The sequence below is a fragment of the Kogia breviceps genome, chromosome 17 (genome assembly GCF_026419965.1).
Source record: "Kogia breviceps isolate mKogBre1 chromosome 17, mKogBre1 haplotype 1, whole genome shotgun sequence".
NCBI lineage: Eukaryota > Metazoa > Chordata > Mammalia > Artiodactyla > Physeteridae > Kogia > Kogia breviceps.
The window spans coordinates 65,856,637-65,883,297 of NC_081326.1; the positions used below are offsets into that span (position 1 = coordinate 65,856,637).

The following is a 26,661-nucleotide window of genomic DNA, read 5'->3' on the forward strand; positions in this document are numbered from 1 at the left end:
CACGGGATCTTAGTTCCCCCACCAGGGATCGAACCCGCACCCCCTGCAGTGGAAGTGTGGAGTCTTAACCACTGGACCGCCAGGGAAGTCCCAATAATAGAAGTAGTTTCTATAGTAACATTGAAATCGGATATCAGGCCAAGCATGTTCGTCCCATTTCATGCTCGCTATAGCCTCACCAAGGCAGTTATGATAAAATGTCTAGCAGTGATGGAGTTCTTATTATGGGCCAGCCTCAGTTCTAAACGCTTTAGAAATGTTATCTCATTTAATCTCCCAACCATCACATAAGGTAGTATTATTATTATTATTATCACTATTTTGCAGATGGGGGACCCACAGCTCAGAGAGGTTAAAAATATCCCCACCCTCACCACCAGGTCACACAGCTACTGGGTTTTGGACCTGGGCCATCTGACTCCCTGGACCTACTCCTAGAAGTTAGAGGACAGTGAAACTAAAAGCAAGCAAAGAATGCTTCTCGGCCTCGGGCAGGAGGGTCAAGTGTGCTCTCCAGGCTGCCCTCCTCACCCTGGCACAGATGGAAACCCCAAACCTTGTGTGAAGACACTGCCTGCTCCGGCTGCCGTTCTGTTCCGCTAACACTGGGGTCAAGAAGCCATGGGAGGGGGGCTCCAGTGTTTGGAAAATTCTGGACGGGGGTCTGGGGAGCGGGGCCTCTGGGGCCCGCGCAGAGCCTCAGTCTTGGTGTGAAATCCATGGGCATTTGCAAAACGCTACATCCAGGCGTCCTGCCTGGCTTTGTGACCAGCATATAATCACTGTGAACATTCAGAGCAGATGGGAGACAGAGCTCTTTCTGCAAATGATCACATACCCTTCCCCCCATCCCCTGCCCCCACCCCCCAAACTATGTGACTACCTGTCTCTCTCCAGGGTGTGTTTTGGTCCTGTAGCAGCCCTAACAATACAGGGATTGTGGCGGCCCCTCTACCAACCCTGTCATTAAAAACAAAAACAATGCCGGCCCATAAACACAAGATTCACATACCCGAGGCCAAAATGGTCTCAGTCATTTTTTAATTCCAGAATTCTGAATGTTTTTCTTTTATTTTCTCTTCCTCTTTTTTCTGAGGGGGGCAGGCAGGGGTATGGGGTGTTGTTTTGCTGGTGCCTGGTGGGTAATCTGAGCCCCAGGTTTATTTGTTTACCTGCCTCTTTTCCCTCCTGGACCCTGCATTTCTTGGGAGCCGCAGGGCCTGGGGAAGGGGCGGAGGATGCTGGCAATCATCTTCATCTGGTGACCCGGGCAGCCCTGGGACTTTGTTGGATCAGGTGGATGTCAAGAACTGCTTTATTTTCAAGGAGACAAGCGATGCCTAATCTCCAGTCATTGTCTTCTTAGATGTGAAACAGGCCGACAGGGTGGCAAGCAGAGGGTTTGCCCTGAGGGAAGGGACGGTGAAGAAAGGAAGGAAGACTGGAAGGGGGAGGAAGGCACCTGGGTCGCCTGAGGGGCGGTGCAGACCTGGGTTCCTTTGGGGCAAGTTACTTGACCTCTGTGAACCTGTTTCCTCGCCTATGAAATGGGGATGGTAAAGCGCCAGCGTCACAGATGGCTGTGAGGAGGAAACAGGGGGTACACAGCTGGCGGGTGTTCGACACAGTGCCTGGGCTCCTGGTAAGTGCTCAGCAAAAGTTAGCTAATATTATTACTGTTACAATTATTGGGGTTTATTACTTCCTGTGGCTGCTTGGAGTGGTGGTTTCTGAATACGTCTTAATGTGTAAAGGTAACATTCCGGTTACATAGATCATAAAATGGCAGTGACTTCACTAGTGTTCTTTGCAAGCATCTGAACAAAACACTGGCTAATAGATGTAAAAGAGAGATAGAAATGGGGAGAGGTCTCAGAAAGGACAGGAATCAGAGGTTGCCTCTCAGGTGTCAGCCTGCTTTTATATATATATATATATATATATATATATATATATACACATTTTTTGGGGGGCTGCATTGGGTCTTCGTTACTGCGCGCGGGCTTTCTCTAGTTGCGGCGAGCCGGGGCTCCTCTTTGTCGCGGTGCTCAGGCTTCTCATTGAGGTGGCTTCTCTTGTTGAGGAGCACGGGCTCTAGGCATGTGGGCTTCAGCAGCTGTGCATGCAGGCTCAGCTGTTGTGGCTCTCCGGCTCTAGAGCGCAGGCTCAGTAGTTGTGGCGCACGGGCTTAGTTGCTCCGTGGCATGTGGGATCTTCCCGGACCAGGGCTTGAACCCCTGTCCCCTGCAGGATATTGGCAGGCGGATTCTTAACCACTGTGCCACCAGGGAAGTGCCGTCAGCCTGCTTTTGCAGGTTACTTCAGCTCTCGCTGCTGCACAGAGAGGAGAATAGTTTCTCCCTCCCAGGGATGATGCAAAGCACTTAGCACAGTGGAAGTAAGCTCTTGAGGAAGACATAAAAGTGATTGTTATGATTGGTTATTCTTCAGGGCTCCCTTTCCCTGGTAATTTGGCCCTAACATTTGCTACTCTGTTTAAGATGGATTGGTTGAGACATTCATTTACTGAGCAGTTGCTGGGTGGCAGGCACTGTTCTAGCTCCTGGAGATCCAGCAAGGAAGAAAAGAAACAAAAATCTTTGTCCTCCTGGAGTTTCCATTCTATCCAAGCCACACAGTGGGGACAGGGTGGTCCCCACAGGGAGTTGGGGAACGGATAGAGGCAGTGCAGGCAAAAACGACACTGACTCCTGACACCACCGTATTAGTAGATGTAAGGTGCTTAGCACAGGGCTGCCATGTGGTAGTGACTGTGTAAGTGGTGGTTGCTATATTTATAATTATTGCCTTCCTTGGGAGGCTGCCTCATAAGATAGCAACCTCCCTAACTCCTGTTTCCATTCCTGAGTCTCACTGTTGTCCATAGTACTTGTTATGGACCGAATGCGTTTCTCCAAAATACATATGTTGAAATATTAACCCCCAATGTGATGGTATTTGGACCCCAATGTGATGGTATTTGGAGATGGGACCTTTGGGAGGTAATTATGGATAGATGAGGTCATCAGGGTGGGGTCCTTGTGAGGTGATTAGTGCCCTTATCAGGTGAAATAACAGGGAGCTTTCCTCCTCTCTCTGGCCATGTGAGGACACAGCAAGAAGGTAGTTGTTTACAAATCAGAAAGAGAGCTCTCATCAGAAACCAGATTGGCCAGAACCTTGATCTTGGACTTCCTAGCTTCCAGAACTGTGAGAAATACATTTCAATCATTTAAGCTACCCCATCTGTAGTATTTTATTATGGCAGCCTGAACAAACTGAGACAGTACTAATCGTTACCTGATATACCGTGTATCTGTCTTCTCTCCTGAAATTGTAAACTCTGTAGGGCTGAGGGCTTCATTCATTTATTCATTTTCATCAATTCAACACATACTTATTGCATGCCTACTCTGTGCCAAGCAGGGTTCTAGGTGCTGGGGATGCGGAAAGGAACAAGAAAGATGTTGCAGGAATGGTGCTTGCATCGCAGCTGAGGTAGACCTTGGGAACAGTAGACGTAATAAACTGAGGACATTCACAGTGTATTTGAGGGTAATGTGTTCTATGGGAACAAGTGGAGCAGAGTCAGGGTCTGGAGGGCTGGGGTGGGCTGCAGTGTTAAGGTGGCTTCGGGGCAGACTCTGTTGACAAGCTGATACTGGAGCAGCCTTGAAGGAGGTGAAGGGGTTAGTCTTAGAGAATGGTGTTCCTGGCCCAGGGAAGAGCCAGGTTTGAGGCTGAGGGCAGGGGTGGGCCTGTGAGAGGGAGGAGCAAGATGAAGAGCGGATAGGAGTGGTGAGAGCAAGGTGGACAGAGGTGGAAGGGGAAACCAGAGCAGTGTTCAGCGGCGTTGCACGTGAAGTCTCCAGGCCTTTCTAAAAGACTCTGTCTTGTGCACAGTAAAATGGGGAGCGACTGAAGAGTTTAAGACAAAAGCTGATTTGCTCTGATTTAGCTTTCAAAATGATCAATCTGGCTGCTGTGTTGAGAAGAGACTATATCTAGGCCAGAAGCCAGGGCACCTGGGTCAAACTGCAGGGATTGCAGGTGCTTGGTCCAGCCTGGTAGTGGTGGACAAGAGCTTCTGGACTGCTTGCTGTTGTATCCCCAGGCATCTAAAACTGCCCTATCCAATGCGGTAGCCACTAGCTTTATGTGGCCGCTGAGCACTTGAAATGAACCTAGTCTGAATGGAGATGTACTAAAATACACGTCGGATTTCAAAGACTTAACACAAAAAAAGTGATATGTATTCTGTAACATCTTACGGAAAAACCTGAATGAACTTTTTGGCTAACCCAATATCTCATTACTGAATTCGTTAACGTTCATTATGTATTGAAATGGTATCTTGGATATATTGGGTTAAATATGATATATCGCTAAAATTAATTTCACCTGTTTCTTTAAATCTTTTTCTTCTTCTTCTTTTTTTAAATGTGGTTACTGGAAAATCTAAAATTACCCGTAGCTCAAATTCCATTTCTCTTGGGCAGTGTAGCTCTACGACAACGCCTGGGCCATGATAGGCATTCAGTAAATCCAGAGTGAGTGAGTGAGCGCCAGTCACAGGGGATTCTGCACGGAATAAGGAACCATCCCTGTCTTCAAGAAGCTCCCAGTGTGGGGACTTCCCTGGTGGTACAGTGGTTAAGATTCTGCCTGCCAATGCAGGGGACCCGGGTTTGGGCCCTGGTCCGGGAAGATCCCACATGAGGCAGAGTAACTAAGCCTGTGCGCCACAGCTACTGAGCCCACGTGCCGCAACTACTGAGCCCGCGTGCCGCAACTACTGAAGCCCATGCTCCGCAACAAGAGAAGCCACCGCAATGAGAAGCACGCGCACCGCAACAAACGGTAGCCCCCGCTCGTCACAGCTAGAGGAAGCCCGCGCGTAGCAATGACTGCTGACCATAGCGTCTGGGGGTCAGGGAAGACAGGTGGAAATGGAGCCGAAGGCAACTGGGAACCAGGTCTGGTGTGGCTGAGGAGGCTCAAGCAGTGGGAGATAGGTCTCCAGTCTCAGCAAGGGCCTTGCAGACAGGGAACAGAGAGCTGAGGACCCTGGCCTTGGGACTGTGGCTGAGGTGGGAGAGGCAGGAGTGGCCAGTGGGCCAGTGGGTGGGGCTGACCCACTGGCCGCTTAATGACCAGCAGAAGTGATTTAAATGGGTCCTGCCAACCCTGGGATTGTAACCAAGAGTAAATTCCCAGGTTTACATTTAGAAGGATAACAAATGTTAATAGAGGGTGGGTCTTAGGAGGGAGGTGCCTGAAATGGCCCTGGGTGGACAGAACTGTAATTAGGGAAATTTGAATGATCTTTCCTCCGATGAAAAAAATACAAGCTTATCTCTAAAAATCTGGGGGGAAAAGTCTATAAAGATAAGTATTATTTCTTGAGTTAAATCCAATCACTGTTTTGTCTTTACTGTTGCTTTTTAAAAAAAAGGTTGTAATTATGGTATGTATCAATATGTTTGTGTCCTGACTTTTCTTAGTTATCATTAAGCTGTAAGCATTCCTGAATATTATTACATATGCTTTTGTCCATGTCATTTTTTATTGGGTAGATGATATTTCTGCAAAGCTTAGCTCATAATAGAGCTACATATAGCTTATATATATGTTTTCTATTTTTCGTTTAATTTTTCTGATAAATCCCCTGTCCTAGGATTATTGCATCATAGCATCTCACTATTTATTTATTTTTGGCTGCGTTGGGTCTTCGTTGCTGCCCACGGGCTTTCTCTGGTTGTGGCGAGCAGGGGCTACTCTTCTTGGCAGGGTGCGGGCTTCTCGTTGTGGTGGCTTCTCTTGTGGAGCACGGGCTCTAGGCACACGGGCTTCAGTCGTTGTGGCACGCGGGCTCAGTAGTTGTGGCTCATGGGCTCTAGAGCACAGGCCCAGTAGTTGTGGTGCACGGGCTTAGTTGTTCCGTGGCATGTGGGATCTTCCCGGACCAGGGCTCGAACCTGTGTTCTCTGCACTGGCAGGCATATTCTTAACCACTGCGCCACCAGGGAAGCCCCGCATCTCACTATTTTAAAAGTTTTAGTTAAATACTGTGACTCATGGGATTTTCACTGAAGCCAAATTTGCTGTTATCTGGTGAGTCGCGTCATGTTTGTTGCTGTCCACGATAAGCTATGTCATGAACAATTACGTCTAGTGTGTATTAAATGCTACACACATGTGCATATACATCATATGCACCTGTATTAGCTTTTTCTTAACTTCCATTTGTTTAGCAGATATTTGTGGGATGCCTGTTGTGTGCCAAGCACTGTTCAAGGTCTTGGATGTTCAGTAGTGACCACAACAGGTATGGTACCAGTTCTAAAGGAGCTTATGACTTAGTGGGGAGACAAGCAAACATACACCAAAAAGTAACATTACCGTAAGGAATATGAAAGAGTATGAAATCGAATAATGTGGAAGGAAGGTAGTGTGTATGAGGTGAGGGGATTCACACTGAAATCCTACATTTGAGTGAGACACGAAGATTTGGGGAAAGTTAACCAGAGAAGGAGCAAAGCACAAAGGAAAAGATTGATAAATATGACTGTATAGTAAAGAAAAAAAGACTACGGAAAAAAAAAAAAAAAGAACAGCTTTAATAATAAAGAGTAAAAAGTTCCCCAAAGTCAACAACAAAAACACCAAACAGCCTCATAGTAACGTGAGTAAAAGATATGAACAAACAGTTCTCAACAGAAGAAAGCAAACTGGACAGCACATGTGAGGAGATTCCAAATCTCTCTAATATAGTGAGGTGTACTGAGGTCTGATCTGTAGACACTCGAGTCCACCCTGTTTAGTAGACAGCGCTAGGTGGTTTGATAAATGCACACAGCTGTGTAACATAGTCACGTAATCATCATCATGAAGATACAGAACATTTCCATCCCCCACCCCCACCCCCGCCAAAGTCCCTCCTGCTTCTATGTAGTCAGACTCCTCCCTGACCCTCAGCTTCTGACAATCACAGATTTGTTTCCTGACCTCACGGTTTGGTTTTGCCTTTTGTGTATAAATGGCATCGTCCAGGATGTAGCTCTTTGAGCCTGGTTTCTCTCCTGCAAGTGAGATCTTCCACGTTGTATGTGTCAGTTGTTGGGTGGATTCGATTGCAGAGTAGTGTCCTGTTCTCTGGATATGCCACTGTTATCCATCTTCCGGTGGAAGGACGCTTGCGTTGTTTCTGGGGCACATTTTTTCACGTTTTAAAATGTGCCAAAAATAGGAAGTCTGACGCAAGTCTTGGGGAGGCTGTGTGGGGCATGGGGTCTCCTGACTCAGCTAGTGAGCGTGGGGTTGCTTGAGAGACCAGCTGGCAGCGCGCAATGAAATCAAAACATACGTGCAGCCCCGCGCCTCGGTGCATTTGAGAATTCACAGCTCATGTTATGTGTTGTTGAAGGATACTTCGAGGTGGGTGTGAATGTCGAAGAGAAAATGGACTGGAAGGATCTAGATCATATTCACTCTCATCGTCCTGGGAGGGAGGAGAGGATGGGGCTGGTGGTGACCGTCAAAGGCCACTTTAACTTTACCTTTAATGTTTTATAAGAGAAGAATATAGGCACATATATCACTTCTGCATTTTGAAAACACATAGTAAGGAAAGCAGACCGTGTGTGTATATGACAACACGTTCATGGTTGTAAATTCACGGTTTTTAAAATTTCTTTTTTTTTTTTTTTTCCCCCTCTTGCGGTAGGCGGGCCTCTCACCGTTGTGGCCTCTCCCGTTGCGTAGCGCGCAGGCTCGGGACGCGCAGGCGCAGCGGCCACGGCTCACGGGCCCAGCCGCTCCGCGGCACGTGGGATCCTCCCGGACCGGGGCACGAGCCCGCGTCCCCTGCGTCGGCAGGCGGACTCTCAACCACTGCGCCACCGGGGAAGCCCCTAAAATTTCTTTTTAAAACTAGTTTGAAGGGACTTCCCTGGTGGTCCAGGGGTTAAGACTCCGAGCTAACACCGCAGGGGTTGCGGGTTCGATCCCTGGTCAGGAAACTAGGATTTCGCATGCTGCCAAAGCAAACAAACAAAAAAACAACAAAAAAACTAGTTTGAGGGGGAGGTATCCTAGCCCGAGAGAACAGCATGCACGAAGGACCCAAGGCAGAAAAATGTTTGGGGTGTGCATGATGTCAAGAGACTCCTGTGGGTGGAGTGGAGTGGACTCCAAAGGTAAGAGACACAGGACCTGGGCGGGGTCCAGGGTGGGCAGGGGCCTGGTCTTGGAGGCCTTAAGCACCAGTCCAGGGCTCTGTGGGCTGCTGAGTGGGGCAGGGGCCTGGTTTGATTGACATTTTTGCTCGGTGGACAATGGATTGGATAGTTAGCAGTGGTAGCTGGGGCCCGTTTGGAGGCTGTGTGGCGGCCATCCAGATGAGGACCCTGGACCCCGGCTCTAGCAGTGGAGAGGGGGAGAAGAGGACAAATTCAATATTTATTTTGGGGCGAGAAAGGACTTCTGCCTGGAGGGCAAAGTTGGAAGGGATCCAGGTGGGACTGAAGAGGTAGCTGAGGGCCTTCCAGTCCCGGTGAGGAGCTTGGACTTTATCCCGAGGGCGACTGGGAACTGTGGGAAGTTTTGAACAGGGGCAGGGACGAGATCAGGGTGGCATTTCAGGGAGACCTGTGCACATGTGGTGTCCTGGGCCTGGGGTCACTGAAGAACATTCTGTAGTTAATGTGGCTGAGAATACACCAGTGACCCTCTTGTTGGATGCTTGGCTTTTCCTGTTTTTCAAAAGGAAAGAGGAAAAAGAAAAGGGCCTCTGTGTGGGAAGCCCCTGAAATCTACGGGAGAGCAGCTGTAGGAACAGGGGTCCCTTTTGGCATTTATCGCGTCGGGGTTTATCCCATAGTCCACTTAAGTAATCATTCATCCAGCCAGGGCCAGGAGCAGCGTTGGGATCACTTAGCCAGTCTTCTCACTGAGAGATTTCGAAGAGAGATCACGCCTATCCTTGCGGTGTATCGCTTTTTACAAAACAGACCGTTGCATTCGGTCCGAGAACAACCTAGGAAGCTAAGGCCAGACTGTCCTGGCCGGGTTGAGGATACGAGGACACCTCCGGTGGAGACCTGGGGCTTCTCCCGCAGGCTGTGCATCTCAAGGTCACTGCATCCAGATCACCAGCCTTGCAGCGCCGCTTTCCTCTCAGAACACTTGGGAGGAGATGGCCTTCCAGAAAGTGCCCTTGAAATAGAAGGGGAGCTCGGGGCTGGCCCCTGGCCTTTGCTTGGTGCAGAGTTCCGCTGTCCTCTCGCCACGCCTCGAGGTTGGCCAAAGGCAGTGTCTCTTGCCTGTCGTTTCCCCGGACAGTCCATATGTGTTTTCTCAGCTAGAGACATTCCCCACATACTTATCCCACTTTTCCCTGCGAAGGGTTTTGAAAAAAACGAGGGGTGCCGAAGGATAGGGGAGATCACCGTCTCAGTCGGGGTAACACGTGGAGGTGGTCTCAGCAGCCGCGGCTTAGACAGCAGCGTACGGTTTTCACATTTTATACCTGAGCAGTTGCTGACGCCCTTGACCCTTGATTATGCAGCTCTCTCCCCTTTGGTCCAGCAGTGAGAGCCGACATCACTGGCGCCAGAACACCCTCTGGAGAGCGTCCACCACCGGCCCCAGCTGTCTCCCTGCTCCCACTCCTGCCTCCCTCGTGGCTTTTAAAAGGGCAAACTGGATCCTGAGACTCAACGACTTAAAAGCTTTTATGGCTTCCCATTATTAGTTCGAGTACCTTGCTGTACAATAGACCCTCGTGAGTATTGACTGAATTGCTGAATGAGTGAACCCAGTGATGTGTATCTGGGATGAGGACCCAGCCCTCACCAACCCTCCAGGCTGAGTGCTTTCTGCCAGATGGATGCCTCTGCTTGGGTCAGAAGGAAGGCTTGTCTGATTAGAGGCAGCTGGTGAATGTCGGTTTTGAATAATGAAGGTTTGGAATGGCGTTACTCTTTGGAGAGGGTGGGTGCCTGCAGATTCACTTCTGACAGTCACGGCTCAGCCAGCTGGGGAGGTGGGACAGGTTTCAATTCCTCTCCCACTTCCTCTTCTAATTAACTCCTGTTGATGCTTTATGACTCAGCCTTGGGGTCACCTCCTTCAGGAAACATTCCTTCATCCCCTCCATGCACCCCGAGTTATCACAACGCACATCCTGTTGTCTTGTGTTGTGGCCATGGATTCCCAACAGGGCTTGCAAACTCAGTTGCTTAGGAAGATGAGCAGATGATATAAATGCACCAGGTGAACCCCGTAGAACACAGGAGGAAGGGTGTGGACTGGCCGACAACCGGTCCCCTCTCTAGACCAGGCGGCTGCTCTTTGATTCCAGCTCCCCCTCTCCGCGTCCCCTTTTCCCCAGGCCAGAAAGGAGATTCACGGCTGCCAGACCTTCTACTTTTGAAAGAGAAGCTGGGTATCATTCTTTTTTTTAATGAAAATTCTCCTGATTTTCAAGTGTTTCAATTCATATTTTTAAAGAAGGCTCACAAGCCAAACAAAACACGTGCACGGCCGATGTGGCCTCTGGGACCAGCAGTTTGCAGCCCCTGCTTGTGGCTCTCCCTGGCCCATTGCACAAGCTCTTCCAGACATGACGTGCTTTTCTGTGCCCCCAGCACCTTGCAGGGAGCCGGCAGGGCTTGGTGGACGCTCCCTGCTTAAACCCTTATTGACTTGGGTGCTGCAACAGAGCACCTCCCGCATAGACGGCATGAACAGTTTTTCTCTTAGAACTGTTTGCACACAATGCTGTTCTGAGTTGCTTCTTCAGCCGCCTGCGTGCTTTTGTGATAGGCTGTGTGTCCCTGGAAAACTAATCATTTCCTAAATGTCAAGTGCTCTTTTCCTGTTGCCCTTTCCTCTCCACCCCCTCAACACATGTTGGCCTTTTTTTGGGGGTTGGTGGGGGGAAGCCAGACCTTTCGTATCCTGCTGGGCTCCTAAAGTGTTGGTCAGCTGTTATTAGGCAGTGGTGGTTTCCGGCTAGCTCATGGACTTCTGCCCTCCAAGTTGGTGAGCTTTTGCTGATTTCCATCGGGGGAAAATGCATGACTTTCAGATTTCTCTTCGTTTACGGTGAGCCATCGTGGCAAAGTTGCTTAAAGAGACAAGCCAATCAGCTACCAGGAGGAAGCAAAGTCCCACCCTGTTTTGTTCAGTGTTTTCCATCTTGTTATCTGTCTTCACCTTGTGGAGGCAAAATTCAATAAGGAGCTTAATATGTGCCTGAAACCGAGCAAGGCTCTGGGGAAATAAAAAAAGAACGGTGGATTTGATAGTCTGGAAGATCCATCCTTACCTTTCAGAGATGCAGAGGGAGAGCAAACCAGTGGCCATGGTGATACAGTGTTATTGCCGATGTGGTGCAGCATCACGCTCTTTATTTAGCATCACTAGGAGCTACAGTAAAATGGCATCATAGAGATATTAAGCCCCGACTCTGTGCCACTGTTAAGAACTTGTCCATATTAATCCATGTAGGTAATAACTATGAACTGATTACACGGAAAAATCACAGTGGAACAGTGACATTCAACGACCTGGGATTTACTGTGTGTCTCACTTGCTGGTGCTGCGCTAGGGCTCGTAGCTACACTTGGGGAATCCCTTGAGATCCCCACCCCCCCTAGTCCAGGGCAGGGATACAGACCCGTGCTTTTGCACGTGGCGACAACACCGGGGTGAGGCCGAGGTTGTCAGAGATGGACAGGGTGATGTGCTGGTTCTCAGGGGATGAAGCCGCTGATGACAAGGGATGGCTTCCGATGGCAGGTGCCTCAGGTGGCTCCAGGGGTATAGGATGACTGAGGTCCAGCTGGTCTGGGAGGCTTCTTTTAGAGGAGGTGAGCCTTGCGATAGGGTGATAGGTGGCAGGAGAGGGGTTTGCCTGTTACAGAAGGGCTATAGTCTCTGTTTCTTATCTTGGAATGGCAATACTATTTCTTGCCTCTCTGGTTGGTTGTAAGGATTTGTGCTAATAACAGTAGTATGATTACTGACAACAGCTGGTGTTCTATGAGAGCCCACTGTGTGATGGGCACAGTGCCAAGGGCTTCCCTTCCATTACCCCGTATACTGATCAGCAGTACCTTATGGGATAGGAGCCATCATCAATCCCATTTTTCAGATGGGACAAACTGAGGCTCAGAGACGTTAACTGACTTGTCCAAGTTCACACAGCTATCAAAAGGCAGGTTGGAACCCAGGTCAGAGTGCAAAGACTAGGTTTGGAACCAATCCATTAACCAATCTATTAACTTCAGATACCCAGGAAGTATAAATATGAATCCTTTTCCCTAAGAAGTTTCTTTTTATTCCCAGCCCTGCTTTCCCATCCCCCTCTTCTTTACGCACCCCCCCCCCCCCCAAAGGGCAGGACAGTTTTGATTTTGGCTGCAAATTTTAGCTGTGATAACCCACATCTCTGGTTCTAAACTAGACAATCTCTGGATAGAGATTGAGAGAGAAAAGGGGAAAATGAAAGTAGCAGTTGTCCTAGGTGATATGAATTACATTAAAATGGCTTCCAGGTTTTGTTGTTTCCGTGTCACGAACCCGTTTTAATTATACCTAGAAATTGGTACTGGTGAGTAAGCGTGCGGCTGGGGAGGACGATGAGTAGATTGACAGAGAAGCTCCGATGGCGAGGAAAACGTTTAGGTCTCTGGACCAGCGTTCTCCTCTCTCGCTCTGGTCATTATTGTAAGTGGCTCGCAAGCTTTGGGCAGCATGGGTGCTTCTGTCTTCTCAAACCCTGAGCCCAGACTGTCTGCTTGGAACCTCAGCTTTGTCACTGAATAGCTGCATGGCCTTCAAGTCTCTGTGCCTCCTGGTTTCTTCATCTGTAAAATGGGAGTAATAGCCCTGCTGTTCTAGGACGGTTAAGAGGATTGAGTGAATACACGAACTCCCTCATCCCTGATGCTGCTTTCTCTGTGAGGTCACAGAGCACACCTGACTTTGCCCAGTTTTTTACCTTCCAGTGTCAATCTGTGCTTTCTTGGGGAAATCAAGTCATTATAAATGATCATGGGTGTGGCTCTCCATGGTTCACGAAGTTCTCCCAGCAGCAGAACCGTCTGGATGAAATCTAGGTCTGGTCACGTAAGTCCTGTTCAGAACCCTCCCGTTAAGTCCTGCTCTCCTTCTGGATGAGCCCACAACGTCACTGTGACCTGACCCAGCTCAGGGACGTATGACAGGCTGCCCCCCTCCCGTCATCACTTTCCGTGTGGCTTCTCCACCTTTAGTGTCACTCACCCACCCCAACACATCCCGGTCCTCTGAGCTGTTTTGTTTTCCTGTTTAGCACCCGCCACAGTCTAAAGTCCAGTCTGAGTTATCTGTCTTGCCTGTGATCCGTAACCCCCAATAGAAAACAAGCTTCAAGGGAATTTTGTTCACTTTATTGTCGCCTGTATTCCCCCTTGTCCGGCCCACGGGTCATTGGCTGAGTGAATGAATGCAAATAATCTTCGCATTTTAGTCTGACAACGGACCTGTGAATTGGGGCTTATGATCTACGCTTGACAGATAGGAAACTGCATACTGTTTTCCACAGCAGCTGCACCCTTTTGTATTCCCACCAACCATGCACAAGGATTCCCAAATCTCCCCATCCTTGCCAACACTTGTTACATTCTGTTTGTACACTTGCTATTCTGTTTATTTTTAAATGTTATAATAGTATGTATGTAAGTGGTATCTCATAGTGGTTGTGACTTGCATTTCCCTAATGATGTTAAGCATCCTTTTTTTTTTTTTTTTTGGCAGCTCCCTGGGCCCCCCAGCAGTGCAAGTGCCAAGTCCTAACCACTTAACCACTGGACCGCCAGGGAATTCCCTGAGCATCTTTTTATATGCTTACTGGCCACTTGTTTATCTTCTTTGGAGAAATGAGATTTTTGTTGTTGTTGAGTTGTAGAGTTCTTCATATTTTCTGGATAGAAATCCCTTTTCAGGTAGATGATTTGCAAATATTTTCTCTTGTTCTGTGGGGTTTTTTTTTTTTTTTTTTTTCACCCTCTTGAAAGTGTCCTTTGATGCACAGGGGTTTTTAATTTTGATGAAGTCCAACTTATTTATTTTTCCTTTTGTTGTCTGTGCTTTAGGTGTGAGGTGCAGACAATTGTGCCAAGCTAGGCCAGGGCCATCCAGCCAGAGGTGTCAGAGCACGTGTCCTGCCCACTCACCGTGTTGCTCTGAGTCTCCATCCTTTGGATTCCCATGGCCAGTGCTTACCCTGGGTTGGTGTCTCAGTTCAGCTCTTATGTGTGTTATCTTGTTCATCTTCTCAGCATCTCTACCAGCTGGATGCTCTCACCCCATGTCCCAGCAGTAGAGGGGAGCGCCCAGCAATCTGGAACCTAGTAGAGACTCACTAATGCAGCCATCGGCAGCATAGCCGGGGTCATAGTGCACCCACCATGGACCTTCCGACTTACCACGTCACTTTCCCACAAAATAAATGATTTGGGAGTTGTGCTTCCCACAAAACAAATGATTAGCAAACATTTTCTAATCACTTGGGGAGCGAATTTCGTGTAGTTTCAACAGTTAGTCCCTGATACTCTCTTGATATCTACAAAAGGAGATGGCGTCGGGAGCATCATAGGAAACGAACTCCCATGAGTCCCCCATCCTGCTTGAGGGTGTGACCCGGAATGAATTGCGTCTTTTTTCTAGTCTCTCCCAACTACCACCCCCTAGTATTCTCCCCCTGAGCCAAGAGTTATCCTGAGTTTTGGTGTTTATTATGTCCTTGCTTAAAATTTTTTTCCTATATTTTTCTCCCTAAATATGATGTTACTTTTCTTGCTTTTGACCTTTACAAAATTCCGCACCGTATGCAGCTTGCTTTTCTACTCGGCATATGTTGATAAGTCCACGTGGATGTGGTCTGTTTCTCACTGCCGTCGTCTGTTCCATTGTGTGAACAGACCACAGTTTATTTATCCGTTCTCCAAAGACATGCGAGTTGTTGGCAGCTTTTTTTTTTTTTCTTTTAATTTTTTTCCGCCACACACAAACAGAGCTGCTGTGAGCATTCTTGTACGCGTGGTCACAAGGGCCAGAGTTTCTGGCTAAGGTGGTAGGACCCAAGGCTGCTTTTGGATTTTCCTGGGATCACAGACTTTCAGAATCGGAAGGGAGGTCTTCGGCTGAGGACTGTTGACCCTCATCAGTAATCTGCAGAGAAATGCCGTTGGTGTGAAGGTGCGCAGTGCAGTTCCTGGAATGGGATGGCGGCGGGTTCACTCTTGCCTTTAAGCCTCATTCTGTTACTTAGTTCATCGTGCAATGAACTGAACTTCTCTCCGCCTGTTTCCTCAGCTGGGAATGGAGGACAAAGGGCCCCGCATCATTTTGAAGTTTAAATGAGATAGTGTGAGGTGGGGGGATAACAGACACTGAATAAGCCCTCCCTGCTGTTAGCATTGTTCCCTGTTGGCGGTTAAGGATCTCTTATACCCGCCTCAGACTGATGCTGGGGTAGTAAGTGACGCCCACAATGGTCATGAAACAACCCTGGTCCAGATTACCTTCCCCTCCATGTGGGCCCAGGATTCCAGGCAGGCTTCCAGTCCAGCTGGATCGCCGCCCTCTGCCAGGTGATCTTGGCCTGCCCAGGCGGGGTTTCCCCCTCTTCCCATCCATGCTTCCCAAGCTTTTCTGCATGGAATGTAGGAATGCCGGGCACCTCCTCCCGTGTTTACAGTGGCCTTCAGCTTAGATACCCCCAGCCAGGATAAACCTTTCTGAAACAGATAAACTGATTGCAGCGGAAGAGAGTGGGCTTCCAAGAAGTCTCACCTGGCCCGTAAGCCTCCGCGAGGAAAACGTAGCCACGGCACTCCTGCGCTGCCCCCTGCCTTTAGGCCCAGATTATGAGAGGAGGGCAAGCAGGTCCCTCTTCCAGGAGAGGGACCTGTTCCATCAGCAAGATTTATTCATTCGTTTAGGGCTTAGATCCAGAGCCTGGGCTTTTTGCAACCGGGGGCTCTGCCTTGTGTTTTGAATCATTCTGATACTTGGTAGCAGAGGGCCACCCAAAGCCACAGATAATCGCTCACCTGCGTGAGAAGCATAGAAAAACAGCATAATGGATAAGAGCGCGGTTTTCTCGTTTGCACAGCATCGGTTTGAGATCCACTTGCCTTCAAAAGTCTCAGATCTCCCTGGAGAAGTTACCCTCTTGAGTCTCAGTTTCCTCATCTGTAAAATTGGAACAGAAGTAGTACTGACTAGATACTTTGTTGTGAGCGTCGAATGAGATTTTGTATGTTAATGGCTTCCTCCAGACCTGGCATGTAGTAGGTGCTCAGTAAGCACCGGTTATGGGCCCCGCATAGGCACATGAGGGCTGGGCCTCTAGCCTCCAGGGGGTCAGGAAATGTGGGCTGACTGAGCGAAGGTGTTGAGTGCTTTCCAGTTTGAAAAGCACATTGATACGTGTTGCTTCCTTTCTTAAATTTCTAGCTTCGGAGTCCAGTCCTACTGTCTCTGCAGGATGACGCTCATCACTTTCTCCCTTGATTTTCTCATCTGCCAACCCCTGTCGGCTCTCACGTAAATAGCTACACCTGTTTACCTGCCTTTGTTCCGAGGACTCTGCCTCTATATCTAATCTGTGTATTTAATCCTGACAACAGTCTATGCTGTCGATATTAATTTCCCCATTTTACAGACGGGAAAGTTGAGGCAGAAAGGTAAGTGACTATCCAAGGTAACAGCTACTAAGTAGCAAGGCCAGAGCCAAGATTTGAAGCCAGGTAGCCTGTTTTTCAGATCTGTTGGTCTAACTGGTTTGCTCTCCTGCCTTGAGGTTATCTCTCCCTCAGGGCTCCAGGTCGTTGATTGAAATGTGACATGAGGAAGAGCTTGGGGGCATTAAGAGAAGTTTATTAACGTTATTATTTGCTGGCAGAGGCGGGCTCAGAAGACAGATGTCCCTTGGGCCATCTTCCCTGTGGCTCTTGGGACTTCATCAGCACAGAGAGGATTCGCAGCAGGCTCATTGCATTTACTCTAGTAGGCCAGGCCGCCCAGGGCAAAGACACTCCCTCCCAGCCAAGAAACCGATAGCTGTAAAGTTGCACCCCACCCACCAGATTGACAGTCTGGTTTTCATTGTTAGCGTAATGAATTAAGCTTCTTAAGGATGAGAATATCTTCCAGCTGTTGAGTGGTTTAAATTTCCAGATGTTCCTCTGCCCAGGAAGCGAGAAGGATGCATGATCGGATCTCTTTAAAACTTGCTGCTCAGAATGGCTCATTGAATTTCAACAACTTGCCTGTGGTCCCCAGAGGCGGGAGGGAAGGAGGGACCCATTTGCTAGACTGGTAACGGTAAGTGAAGATAAGTGAACTGGTTTTGTAGGCAGGAGGCCCGAGTTCTGGTTCACGCTGGCTGTGTGACTTTCAGCTGAGCGGACGACCACTCTGAGCCTCTAGTTTCCGAAGCACTTTTTAAGAACTAGAGGAAGCATTGTTTGGTATCATCTGAAAGGGGCTGTGTAAACATTAACTCTTACAATCAATGAAAGCTTGTTGAACTGTAGTTGGCAATGAAAGAAGACAGAGGTTAAGTCCATCCTTGTCTTTAACATACAAATATAGAGGCCAGAAAGGTTAGGACTTGTTCAAGCTATCGCTGGACCTGTGCTGGCCAGTATGGTCAGTGGTATGTGGCTACTGAGCACTTGAAATGTGGAAAAGTCCGAATTGAAATGTGCTCTAAGTGTAAAAGGTGTGTCAGATTTCTAAGTCTTAGTACAAAACAGATAATGTAAAATATCTTTAATAAGTGTTCCTATTGATCACATGTTGAAGTGATGAGATTTAGATATATTAGGTTAAATAAAAATACATGATTAAAACTAATTTTACCTCTTTCTTTTTGTGATTTATTAACGTGGCAACTAGAAAATTTTAAATTACTTATGTGTCTTGCCTTTCTATCGGACAGCGCCGAGCTAGACCGTGACACGGACGGCAGGCTTCCGAGTTCTGCAGCGAATACATCCATAATTCAGACTTCTGTGCTTTATCTGCAGGATTCATTCTAAAAGTTGCAACCCTGGTAAACAGTGTTTGTGCCATCACGCCTCTGAATGGCCTTCCCCTTACATCAGAGCGGTAGATTCCCAGGCGTCCTGTCTGGAGCGCTCTCTGTCCTGGGATTTGAAATTGCCTCCTTCTCTTGACCTACTTGGCTTTATCCTGAGAGCAGCTGCTTTCTGGACTCTCAGTCGGCTTCCCAGCACCCGCGCGCCCGCCCGCCTTTCTCAGGTCATTCCTTGGGAACCCCCCCTGCGCCCCGCTCCCCGGTGTGTGTGGTTCCCGCGGACCTGCCATGGTGTATGTGGTTCCTGGACTCCCCTTCTCTGCTCTCCACGGCTCTTCTGGGCTTGAGCCACTTCTTACTGGACTCCCCCATCAGTCTCTACGTTGGCTCCCTTCTTTTTTTTTTTTTTTTTTTTTTTTTGCGGTATGCGGGCCTCTCACTGTTGTGGCCTCTCCCATTGCGGAGCACAGGCTCCGGACGCACAGGCCTAGCGGCCATGGCTCACGGGCTTAGTTGCTCCGCGGCATGTGGGATCTTCCCGGACCAGGGCACGAACCCGTGTCCCCTGCATCGGCAGGCGGATTCTCAACCACTGCGCCACCAGGGAAGCCCTGGCTCCCTTCTTTTGCAGGACCACGTAACTTGTTAGGAGGATACTCTGGAAAGGAAAGCAAATTCTTCTCTCCGTCTCAAATTACACCTCTTGCTCATTTTATCCAGGAGCATGGGGCATCGTTTGTTTCAAATATTGCTTATTTTTTTTAGGGCTGATTTATCTTAGAGAAAAATTTGGAAATGTTAAGAGTATAAGGAAGAAAATAACATGAACACGTTTTGCTGCATTTCCTTTCTTTTTTCTGTGTGTATTTCTTTTGAATGTGAGATCACCTAATGTTGACACTTCTATTGGATTTTTTTCCCGTAATGTAATAGAAGTATTTCCACATGGTGTTAAAAGCAGGTTTTTAAGTATCACGTTTCAGGCAACATAACGTTGTAACATCCCGTTGCGAGGATAGTTGGTCATTTTCCCAATTTTACCTGTAATTCTGAGTATTAAGACTATTTGCCTGTAATTTTCTTTCACAGTAGTGCTGAGATGCATCTTTGTGTGTGTGTGTGTGTGTGTGTGTGTGTGTATGCAGGTGTGTGTATGTAGGTGTGCACATGTGCGAATGAAGCTATTTCCCTATTTCGGATTTCTTTAGGATAGATTTCTAGAAGTCGAATGACAAAGTCAGAGGTTCTTGATGCATATTGTTAGGTCGCTTTCCCATTTGGTTTTGCCAATTTGCAGCTACAAAATGAAGACTGACAGTTCCCCTTCAGGCAGTTGCTTTCTTCTGAAGTTGGGTTTCTGAGCAAGATGTGGGTCTTGTTGAGGGGAAGGGGATAGCTCTTTAGTGTTTGTCATGGCTTCTCATTATGATTTTGGGTTTCTCTTTTTTTTTTTTTTTTTTTTTTTTTTTTTTTTTTTTTTGCGGTATGCGGGCCTCTCACTGTTGTGGCCTCTCCCATTGCGGAGCACAGGCTCCGGACGCGCAGGCCCAGCGGCCATGGCTCACGGGCCCAGCCGCTCCGCGGCACGTGGGATCCTCCCGGACCAGGGCACGAACCCGTGTCCCCCGCATCGGCAGGCGGACTCCCAACCACTGCGCCACCAGGGAAGCCCTGGGTTTCTCTTAAATGCCACACTTTGCGGCTTGGGAGACGGGGGCAGCTTCGTAGGCCTGCGGTGAAGGTTATGCCCTGTGGTTTGCTGTGGCTGAGGGGAAAGAATTCTGGCCTCAGCCTGAGGAACAATCACTGTCAGTCTCACCTAAGAGAACTTTGGAAGGTCACTCAGCTTCCATCAGCCCTGTTTTTTCATCGATTAAGGGTAGATTATGACACGTACTTTAGGATTGCTGGAGGGGGAAACTAGCTAACATAAATCCCGCGGCTAAGGAGGGCCCTACCCTGTTCTGTTTTCTGGCTGCTTTGGTGATAATCGAAAGCATGGGTCTTGGATGCAAAACCGAAGGGTTTAGGTTCTGCCTCTTACACACTGGGCTGGTTGTGTGCTCCTTGCAGTCACCCAGCCTCACTGGGGGTAAATACCTATGTCACCTGGCCTGCAGCTCTCCCCCTGTTATGTGTGTCCCCCAAAACGATGAACAGGAGAGAAGAAGTGCATTTGCATCCTAGCTACCTACCACTTACCAGCTACGTGACCTTGGACGAGTCGCTTTGCTTCTTGGACCTTAGCGTTGTTGTTTTTCTAACCCTCTGAGGTGGGAGTAAGAATACCAGTCCTTACCTCCTGAGGTGGCTGGAAGGCTGGACGAGGTGGGGCCTGTAACTTGATTGGCTCAGCGTCTGGCCCTGCGGAGCGCTCGGTAAAGGTTAGCTTACTAGTTACTAGTTAGCTGCTAGTGCGCTCCAGCAGGCCTGAGAGTGCCCCAGAGTTGAGTCCAGCCAAGCTGCAGGTTAGCTCCTCAAGCTGGTTGCCCATGGCTCGTGGCAGGTGGGTTCGTAGTTTGGACTATTCCAGGTCAGGAGGCAACCATCCGGGTTTGTCATCTGATGGATGACGAAGGCTCCAGATGGCGAGTTGTTCTTTTGGAATTTCCTCTCTGTTTCCATTTGTGTGTAAGAGAAAGACCTGTCTCTCTCTCTCCCTCTCTCTCTCTCTCAGACACACACACACACACACACACACACACACACACACACACACACACACACACACACACACACACGCTTGGACTAGGTCATGAAGGATGTACCAAAAAATGGTAATAGTGCCTGCTTCTTTTGCAATTTCTTCTCTGTTTCCATTTGTGTGTAAGAGAAAGACCTGTCTCTCTCTCTCCCTCTCTCTCTCTCTCAGACACACACACACACACACACACACGCTTGGACTAGGTCATGAAGGATGTACCAAAAAATGGTAATAGTGCCTGCTTCTCAGGAGGCTCATCGGGGGCAGGAGGGAAGCTTAGCATTGACCCTATGAGTCTTTTCAACTAGTTGGAAGTTTTTACCAGTTGTATGTGTCAGTTCTTCAGTCAATAAGAAACAAGTTCTTAGAAGACCACTGGGTAGTAAAAGATCTTTGAATGCCATCCTGCTTCCTCATGCATTAATAAGAAGCCCTCGGAGTTTTAGAAAATCTGTTTCATGCTGTCCATGTGAGCCCACGTCCCCTGAACCCCAGGCCAGAGGGCTTTCCTCCGCTCCCACAGACTGTCTCCCGCCCCGTGGCCGGCCTCCCTTTCTGCCTTCCAGAATCTGCCCACCTGAGTCCTAGACAACCGCCTGCCCGCCAGGCGGCTGACCACCCCTGTGTTCCATCCTCTGGGGTGGCCTGTGTGTGTGGGGAGCCCCGGGCCTGACCGAGCAGGCCTGAGGCTGGAGGCCTTGGCTTCCTCCTGCCCAGCCTGTCCTGCCCCGGCGCCTCCCAGCATGGAAGAAGTCTGTGCAGCCTGTTCCCTACCCTCCTTTGAACCAAGCTCTGTTCCAGGAATTTCAGGGCCTCTCTGCTCGCACGGCAGGGTTGAGCTGCTCCCTCAGGCCCCATGCGTGGAGCTGGCAGCTCCTTGGAAGAGTTTCTTTTCCCTTTTCTTTCTGGCATGTAGGGTGGATTCCCCTGCCCGCCCCAGACTGTGCATCTCAGAGGTTATTTGAGTTGAGTCCCGAAGGAGCATCTTGCTCTGTGGCGGCAGTGGGGCAGGGGCAGAATGCTGAAAACCCCTATCTTCCTTCCTCCCCAAAGCCTTTGATCTCCCCTCCACCCCAGCCTGAAGCCCCTCCCTCATTCCCCCAGCTCCTTTGTTGTCACATCTGTTGAGCCCGCCGGCTAGGCTCATTGTTGTTTTTGGAGGTCATCTAGTCCAATGGTGAGCAGCTTTTTTTCTGCCCGATGACCAATTCAGGAAACACGAAGGCATTCCTAGGTCCACTTTTTATTTTTCCATCTAAGTGGAAAATAGCCCTGTTCATCCCAGTGTCGGAGGTGGGCAGGGCAGTGGTGTAGCCTCTCACTGCCTGGATGATCAGACCCCTTGCTAAGAAGCGCCAGTGCTCCGGGGCCGTTCGCACCGAGGCACATTTCAGCAGAGTGGATAGAGCCAGCCCTTTCCTCTCTTCCTTCGCAATGGACACCTCAGGCCAAGGCAAGGGCTTCTGAATGTCTGTCTAGTTCCTTGTTTTACAGATGAGGGAAGCGGAGGTCCAGGGTGGATGTGACATTCCTGAGGGGGAGATTCTTGTAAGATGCTGGGTAAGACTTATTTCTGATAAGAAGGAGAGGGAGAAGGAGAGGCCCCCACTGCTTTTACTTTTCCGCTGGGACAGCGAAGCCATCTGGCTTCCCCTCCCTTCTGTGTGGCAGCACAAGCCTCGTGGTGTGTTTGTGTTTCTTCTCAGCCAGGGGTATACTTTGCAATTTAAATGATAAAGCAAACAAGCTCTGTTTTCACAGAAGCTTTAGAAAACTTGCATGAAACCTCTCACGGTGGTTTCGGGAGCCCAGATAGGCCAAGTTTCCCTTGAAACGTGGGGAGAGCGGGGCCTGAAGGACAGTCTGTCCGCAGAGTGTGAGGATCGCATTCATCTTGATGAGGCTCTGTGAATTAGCGTGCGGATGATGCATGCACGGCCCGGCAAACCCACCCTTTCATGTATGTGCTTGTGGCCAATTTGTCTCAGCTCGAAATGGAAGGCTGACAAGATGGGCTATTTTCTCCTGGTAAAAATAATTACACGCCAGATGCCCTTCCAAATTCTGCGCCTCAACCAGTTAAAGGTTTTTGGATCTTTTGCCCAGAATGCTTGTTCAGAAGGTAAGCTTGTTAGCCTCTGAGCCAAGTATAATAATAATGATTCAGGCCAGGGTCTACAAAGGAGTCTCTGATGAGCACGAAAATAATTACTGCATACTGCATATGTGTGTGTGTGTGTGTGTGTATATATACATACACACATATATGTACATGAGATGGGATGGTCTCAGCGACAAAAAAAATTAGGTTACAACTTCAGAATGAAGCCTCCATCTGCCTTTGTTTGTTCTTAGAAGCAGTTGGTAGCCAGTTTCTCTCTCCCTGGTACCCAGAGGTTCCCAGAAACCCTTTCTGACAGAAAAGCTTCCAGAGGCCTTTAAGGAAGCAGGACGTTCATTCAGGTGTTGCTTCTCAGGCCTCTGTTCTTAGCACCCGTTCTATAAAAAGAGAGTGACCCCTCAGCCCAGTGTAAAGCACCCGTTTTTCTGGGGTCAGACTGGGGTTGAATCTCAGCTCTGCCATTTACTGGCTGTGTGAACTTGAGCAAGGGTCATCTGCTTCCCCCCTGGAGGGTGAGAATGAGAATTCTGCCTCTGCAGGGTTGGGGCAGGGACTGGAGAGAACATTTATTTATTTATTATTTATTTGCGTTACACGGGCCTCTCACCGTCGTGGCCTCTCCCGTTGCGGAGCACAGGCTCCGGACGCGCAGGCTCAGCGGCCATGGCTCACGGGCCCAGCCACTCCGCGGCACGTGGGATCTTCCCGGACCCGGGCACGAACCCGCGTCCCCTGCATCGGCAGGCGGACTCTCAAGCACTGCGCCACCGGGGAAGCCCAGGAGAGAATATTTATAAGACGCTGCGTTATTTTCCCAGGGCTGCCTTAAGACCTTACCGCAAACCGGGTGGCTTACCACAGGCATTTATTCTCTGACAGTTCTGAAGGCCGGAAGCCCCAAATCAAGGTATCGGCAGGGCCATGCTCTCTCCAAAGGCCCCGGGGAAGCGCCTTCCCTTGCCTCTTCTCGCTTCCGGTGGTTGCTGGCAATTCTTGGCTAGTGGCCGCCATCACTGCAGTCTCCGCCTCCATCTTCACACGGCTTCCTCCCTGTGTGTGTCTCTGTGTTCTTTCCTCTTCTTATAAGGATGCCAGGTACTGGATTTAGGGCCCACCCTAATCCAATGTGGCCTCACCTTAACAGATTACTCTGCGAAGACCCTTTCCAAATAAGGTCACCTTCTGAGGTTCTGAGGACATATGAATTTTTTTTTGGGGGGGTGTGCATTATGGAACCCAGTAGAGAAGCCTTGCGTATTATGGCAGATAATGTTTTGGCAGATGATGACAGCATTTGGTATTTTTAGGGTTGTCCCTTATCAGAGTTCTGGAGAGATAGTCCTCAGATAAGATGGGAGAGCAAGCCTGGCTACTTGGGGGACAGAAGGACGCCAGACAGCAGAAGCTGGTGGAGGGGGTGTGGCAGGCTTGGTGGCTGGAGATGAAGCAGCTGTTCCTGGATCTGGGGAAACCACATGTGTTTCATTCCAGGTGACGGCGACGGTGGCCTGCTCAGGGTGGTGACCCTGCAAGTGGAGAGAAGAGGTTGCATTTCTGTGATTCCCTGTCTGTTGTTCCCTTGGCCGCCCTGGGCCCTGGTCTCTGCCTCGCCGCCTCATCTTGGATGATGAATGGCACTGAGGTTGAGAGGAATGAGGAGAAGATGGAATGCTTCGGAGTGTGCGAGAGAAGGCTGACCCCAAGGCCCACAAGGGAATTGTTTCTCTGGCCTCTGCGTCTGTGAGTCCTGACTCCGTTACCTGCTAGCTACTCATCCCCTGGGCCCCCTGCTGAGCCCCAGGGAGTAAGTGGGTGAGGGCTGCAAGGCTTGTTGAGGGATTCAGACCGATTCCATAGGTCGCTTTTGGTCGACCCGCAGGCATTCCGGTGTCCTTGGTACCTCAGGGCGACCCGGCCCCGGGACTCTGACACATTGCCCGCATTCTTCTCCTGGGACTGGAATGCGGCTGCCATGACAGTGGCTGCAGGGGAGTTTGAGCCCTTCCTGGCCCGGCTGCCCTCTGCCCTGGCCCCGCTGACTGGGACATGCCAGCTCCCTTCTGCTTCCTCGGCCCAGCCCCTCCCACGCCCCCCGGCCTGGCCAGGGCTGGCCCCAGCCGGGGTTAGGTAGACATCGACCCCGTGGACACATGATTTTCTAGAAACCACCTTGAGGATCTCAGTATCTTGGCCACCGGGCTTGGGGTTTGTCTGGCCCTAGAGGGAAAGGAAGGCATTCCCCTGGGGACACATCTGCATGTTTGTTTGTTTTAACATCTTTATTGGAGTACAATTGCTTTACAACGGTGTGTTAGTTTCTGCTTTACAACAGAGTGAATCAGCGATACATATACATAGGTTCCCATATCTCTTCCCTCTTGCGTCTCCCTCCCTCCCACCCTCCCTATCCCACCCCTCTAGGTGGTCACAAAGCACAGAGCTGATCTCCCTGTGCTATGCGGCTGCTTCCCACTAGCTATCCACCCCACGTTTGGTAGTGTATATATATGTCCATGCCGCTCTCTCACTTCGTCCCAGCTTACCCTTCCCCCTCCCCGTATCCTCAAGGCCATGCGCTAGTAGGTCTGTGGTTTATTGCCGTCCTACCCCTACGCTCTTCATGACATTTCTTTTCTTAGATTCCATATGCGTGTTTGTTAATATTATCAGTCTTTCCGTCCAGGGCTTCTCAAACTTGAGTGGACATCAGAACCACCTGGAGGGCTTGTTACAACCCAGGTGGCTGGCCCCGCACGCAGGGCTCTAGGGTGAGCCCCGAGCGTCGGAGGGCTTACCAGCTCACGGGGAACACCGAAGTTAAGGCTCTCGTGTCCCATCTTGATGGAGCGTTCTCCCTCCAAAGTCCCCTCCTCTCTGCCTCTGATGCTACCCGCCCCAGAGCAGGCCACCTGCATCTTCCACGGCCTGTATGCAGTTTATTAGCTGACTGGTCCCCCTGCTTCCACCGTGGCCCCCTTACAGCCCATTCTACACGTCTGAGCAGGCAGAGTCGTGTCGTGTTGCTGCTTGGACCCTCCCCAGCCTCCCCCTGGCAACCCCTCACTCTTAGGAAACCCTGAGCGGCCCTGCCCGTCACCCAGCCTCATCTGGTTGCCCTCCCACCCCGGTCTCTTGCCAGCTCCCTGACCCCCGACTCTACGTGCCACAGGACACGGCACTTGCTGGTCTCTCTTCCTGGAACACTTCCCCCAGCTCTTTGGAAAGGCTGTTTCCTCCTCATCTCAACGTCGGTCACCTGCTAGACCACTCCGTCTCATAGGCCCCTTCCCCAAGCGCTGTTATTCTGAATCACCGGATGCTGCTGATGTTTGCCGTGGCACCAATCACAGTCTTCAAACGACTTTTATTGATTTATTTTGCTTCTTGATTTTTTTTTTTTTTTTTTTTTTTTTTTTTTTTTTTTTCGGTATGCGGGCCTCTCACTGTTGTGGCCTCTCCCGTTGCGGAGCACAGGCTCCGGACGCGCAGGCGCAGCGGCCATGGCTCACGGGCCCAGCTGCTCCGCGGCATGTGGGATCTTCCCGGACCGGGGCACGAACCCGCGTCCCCTGCATCGGCAGGCGGATTCTCAACCACTGCGCCACCAGGGAAGCCCCTTGCTTCTTGATTTTGATGTGTCTCCTCCACTAGAGGGTAGAAGCTGTGACTTTGACCTTGTTCTCTATGCTGTTTGACGCTTAGTGTGTGGTTGATAAATATTCTTGCACGAATGAA

At 49.7% G+C, this 26,661-nt stretch overlaps 1 long non-coding RNA gene across 3 annotated transcripts in view; it reads left to right on the forward strand.

Annotated features, from left to right (window-relative positions):
* Nucleotides 1-26,661, forward strand: part of LOC131743968 (uncharacterized) — a 405,600-nt gene that overhangs the window by 2,726 nt on the left and 376,213 nt on the right. The window contains exon 2 of one of the 3 annotated variants that reach the window (XR_010837566.1): nt 24,418-24,666. The exons of the other annotated variants lie outside the window; for them this stretch is intronic. This is a non-coding gene — a long non-coding RNA (uncharacterized lncRNA). The remainder of the gene's footprint in view (nt 1-24,417; nt 24,667-26,661) is intronic. 3 annotated transcript variants of the gene reach the window in all.